The sequence below is a fragment of the Scylla paramamosain genome, chromosome 5 (genome assembly GCF_035594125.1).
Source record: "Scylla paramamosain isolate STU-SP2022 chromosome 5, ASM3559412v1, whole genome shotgun sequence".
Lineage (NCBI taxonomy): Eukaryota > Metazoa > Arthropoda > Malacostraca > Decapoda > Portunidae > Scylla > Scylla paramamosain.
In genome coordinates, this window is record NC_087155.1 from 8,109,192 (window position 1) to 8,114,191 (window position 5,000).

Genomic DNA, 5,000 nt, shown 5'->3' on the forward strand with positions numbered 1-5,000 from the left:
CGTGAGCCGTGCTTCTCGTGGCGGCGAGGATGTGATGCTGGTAATGTGAGCCTCGAGTGTTTACAGCAAGGATAAAATATTTTCTAGCAAGACTCATTCTTTTCCCAGACGAGGAGAGCCAGCTACCGTGTAACCCTTGCTCGGTACACCGCCCGCTGGAGCATTGCCGGAGCCTTGCTAAGACCCTACAGTTCCACCACTCACCCGCCGCCACCAGCTCTGCCAACGCTCCGGGCAGCTACACGCCCACGCCACCTTTCCGATTCGCATGTTTCTTCTTTTTCCTCCGTTTTAAAGCGTAAATTGAGGAGCGTTTGTGTTAACGTGGCGTCGCTTTCCTGCCAGTATTTCCCAACATCTAACTAAACTGTTTTATTTTTTTTCTCTCTCCATTTCCATCACTAGCAAAAGCACTCGCAATCCTTCTGCTACGAATTATGCCTTGCGACAAACAGGACGCGGTAATTCAAGCCCGTGCAGCAAAATAAGATAACAAGGTGGAATTAAAATAAAATCTGCATAACTTTATATTCGCAGAGTCGGGCAGCGCGGACTCCTAAGTTATCCCGCCGCGGTGCATCCACTTGAAATAACTACGCTGCTGCTTTGTGTTATTTCCTGCCGCGGTGAAGTCGTGCATAACGGAAAACTTGAGTGTGTCGTCTCCTCCGCCAAAATGTTGTGACTCAAGCAACCAAGGGAAAATGCTAAGCAGAATGCCAGGAATAACAAGCCAGATTCCCCTCCTCGTAACCTGCCAATATTTCTCCGCTTCTCTCCGGTGGGAAATCTGTGCCCCGGAAAAAAAAAAAAAAAAAGGGGGGGGGAAAAATGCTGCCGTGGAGGTGATTAATTCCGGATTTCATTAAACACTGGCTTAATTATGCAAGCACCTCATGACTGGAAAATGATCTTACGCACTCATCACACGGCAAGAATTAAAAATATATGTATAAAAAGAAGCAAAATTCCACCCACACAAAACATCCCAAATAAAGGTGGACTGCCATTACATTTTCTTTCGTTCTCTTTGGAAAAATGTTTCACCGACGTTTTCTCACCGGATTGGAAGTGGGTCATGTTAGCCTCGCCCTGACTGGCAACACTTTGGCCTTGCTCCAGCTCTCCTCTCCCTCCCTCCCTCCGTCCTTCCTTCCTTCCTTCCTTCCACATTATTTCTCCTCTCCGTCACCAGCCTCCTCACAGCTGTCATCACTCCTTTCCGCCATTCTTTCATTATCCTCCCTTTACCACCCCTTCCCTTAATTATCCTACCCTGGTTTTCTTCCTCCCCTTCCGCTGTTACGTTCCTTCCACCCTCTTCCCTCCATCTGGCAACTTGTTTTCATTACTCTCACTTTACTTCTCCTTTCTTATTTATCCTCTTGGTATCGATACACACATACTCCACCCCCCCCCTCTCTCTCTCCCACCACATGCACACTCACACCTCCCTCTACACAACCTTTAACTCTTGCTTTCCTTCCTCCTCCCTCTATCCTTCGCTCCATTCCAGTCTAGTTCCCTCCAAGGCGCAGCACACAAGGGGAGATAAAACCTACCGTGCCGTCATTAACACCTGCCGTGGCGACTGCTTCCCCCGCCCCCGCCCCCGCCGCCTCGACTCCTCCCCTCCGCCCCGCAGCACACCAGCTAATGACGCCCTGCCTCGGTAAATTCAATCTCGCTCCTGTGCAAACCTTCTCACTACTGACTGATTGTGTTTGGTGATGATCCTCTCTCTCTCTCTCTCTCTCTCTCTCTCTCTCTCTCTCTCTCTCTCTCTCTCTCTCTCTCTCTACTACTACTACTACTACTACTACTACTACTACTACTACTACTACTACTACTACTACTACTACTACTACTACTACTACCACCACCTCCTGTGTAAATAAAACTATATTGGTGCATTTATTTCCAAAAGTTAGCAATTATATAGGTTTTGTGGAATATTTTTGTGAGTGGAAAGCCTCTCTCTCTCTCTCTCTCTCTCTCTCTCTCTCTCTCTCTCTCTCTCTCTCTCTCTCTCTCTCTCTCTCTCTCTCTCTCTCTCTCTCTGCTTCTAAAAGTCCAAGGCCAGAAGGAAGGAAACAGAAGTCCTGAAAAGTTGCAGGAATCACTTGAATTATAACTAAGCATGTGTTGCATTTTTTTTTCTTTAGTTTTCCTTAAATTTTGCTTAAGCTTACGTGTTTTTTTCCTTCTGTGTGTGTGTATGAAGTATCAGAGCAGTATTTTTTCCTTCTTATCATATTAGCCCGTTTTCTTTTTTTCCCCTTGCTTAAACTTCCCTCGTGCGCTTCCTCCTCCTTCCTTCCTCCAAACCTCTTTAACACTCTCCTCCTCCTCCTCCTCCTGCTCCTCCCCAAGAACTCCTCTCTCCCTTCCCAGTTAACAGGCCCGGCTCCTGATCTCGATTAAAGACGCCAACCTTCCTCTTATTTCCTCGCTATTCTCCTCTTTACCCTCTTGCTTTCTTTGTTTCCCGACGCCTTCTTGCTCTGGTATGAAAGTTTTTTGTTGCTGTTGTTGCTGTTGCTCTTTCCTTGCTTTATTTTTTATACCTCAAATATCTTGCAGGTCTTCTTGTATTTTTCTGTTTATTTCTGAGGTATTCTATCTCTCTCTCTCTCTCTCTCTCTCTCTCTCTCTCTCTCTCTCTCTCTCTCTCTCTCTCTCTCTCTCTCTCTCTCTCTCTCTCTCTATCGTTTTCATCCGTCTTTTTTTTATTATGAAGTTTGCTGCTTTCGTTTATATCTATGTTAGCTCTCTCTCTCTCTCTCTCTCTCTCTCTCTCTCTCTCTCTCTCTCTCTCTCTCTCTCTCTCTCTCTCTCTCTCTCTCTCTCTTACTTGTTTTCATTTGTCTTTTTCATCAAGTTTGCTGCTTTCATTATATTTATGTTAGTCTCTCTCTCTCTCTCTCTCTCTCTCTCTCTCTCTCTCTCTCTCTCTCTCTCTCTCTCTCTCTCTCTCTCTCTCCGGGGCGGGATGAGAGGTAGCGAGCCATACTCCTACCTCAACTTTAACTCACTGGAACTCACAATATCCCACTTTCGTTGGCACAATATTGGTACAACACAACTATTCTCGGTGCAAAATGCTGACAACCTTCCGGCCGCCTCGGGTCCCGCTGTCTGTGTCATCCCGCGGGGCACTGATGGGGCACTAGGGCAAGGAGGGGGAGGGAAAGGAGTCCATGGGCGAGGGATGGCATTGGTACATATCGGGCAAAGCGAGTATCGTAACTAAAGTGCAGTTATGATAAGAGTAAGATAATTGCATGTTTATCTGTGTTTTTGTTTTTTTCCTCGTTGTTTTAGTCTGACTCTCACGTTTTGATTTCGGGGTTTGTTTTTTGACGGTGTAGACTAGAGTAATTGTAAAAGATATTGCAGTTCACAAATGGTATGGATTATGTGTTGTACAGTCGGCCACAGGAGTTGAATATACGACTCCATCCCTTCCAGTTTACTGCATGATAGGTTATTTTGTTATTTTGTGGTTCATTTAAGCCAGAACGTAATAGGGAGAGTTGTTTTGTACCATGCCCACAGTAGATCAAAGCAAAATTGTACGATGGCGTGTATGAAAAGATCACTTCACAAAACCAATACCACCACTAACCTCGCAAAACACCCAACCACCACTGTACTCCCCCACTACAACGGTACTCCACCCACACCGTCATTGTCAGACCCACCACTGTTCCTTACAACCACCACTACTGTACCCCATCGTCATCATCACTACACCACGACATTACCTCACAAACACCACAATCGCACCTCACAATCTTCACCACTTCACTGTACTCCACCGACACCATCATCGTACCACAACACTGTACCTCACAGACTGAGCCCTGTACCACACACCATCAACACCTTCTCTGTAAAAAATCACTGTACCCAACAACCACCAGCACAACATTACTGCACCACAACTGTACCACATAAACACCACCGCCACCATTACCACCACTGTTCCACTGGCCACTATCTCAGCAGCGGCATCTACAGCTCACTTACACGACCACCATCACCAGCACTACTATCACAACGATCTATTATCATGATAAACTGGATGCCATCAAACACCGCCCACTATCACCTCCACCACTACCACCACTACCACGACCGCAGCCGCCACTGCTGGGCAACGCACCAAATTGTTAAAGCGGACACAAAATCTTTATCGTGGAAACAGGCTGGAGACGAGGTATTTTTAGGCTCATCCGTCACTCACTCGCTGCCGTCACGCTGCCAGCCTCGCTACTCCACCTAGGCCGCCACCACCACTGTCGTCATTTGCACTACACATCATAACTGCAATGCATCACTACTATGCTATGAATCAACATTTTCACACACACACACACACACACACACAGACAGACACACACACACACACACACAACCACCTCTTTCCGCGTTAATAATAACCCTCCCACGAGAGCTCCCACTTCAGGCCTCATTCCACTCCTGGACGTACTTAAAGTGGACTTACCGACACACTGAACAAGGAGAAAGAGTTTAACTTTTGACGAAAATAACATTATTTTCGTACCGCGTCCCTCCTGCGGCTCTGAGAATTCTTGAAGGATGACAAATGACTTACAACAGCTCTTAATGAAATGCACCACCAACAACAACTCCGCCACGTCTTCCTCAGTGCAGCACTGCATGGGAAGTGACGGAGGCGTCCAGAACACTCCCTGACCCACGTATCACAGCCACGACTTCCACAGCGTCGTTTAAGGTCAAGAAAGGTCAGCGTGTGTGTGCCGCATCCTGCACTCAACACGGACGTCAAGGTCAGGGAGTCCTCGCTCCGCGCCACACGAGGAAACCACAAGCAGCAGCACACACACTCCACGTCCCTTCAGCCACACCAAGCTAACTACCTGACGCAGGGCCGGAGTGTCTTCCCGGCGGCTCCTCGCCCTCCACGGTACACTCGCAGGTTCACACGAGGTATAAAGGCAATTACTTCCCAG

General features: G+C 47.4%; 1 long non-coding RNA gene across 1 annotated transcript in view; it reads right to left on the minus strand.

The window, feature by feature from the left end:
* Positions 1 to 5,000, minus strand: part of LOC135100482 (uncharacterized) — a 36,553-nt gene that overhangs the window by 30,459 nt on the left and 1,094 nt on the right. The window contains exon 1 of the long non-coding RNA XR_010268732.1: positions 4,908 to 5,000. This exon is cut by the window's right edge and continues 1,094 nt beyond it. This is a non-coding gene — a long non-coding RNA (uncharacterized LOC135100482). The remainder of the gene's footprint in view (positions 1 to 4,907) is intronic.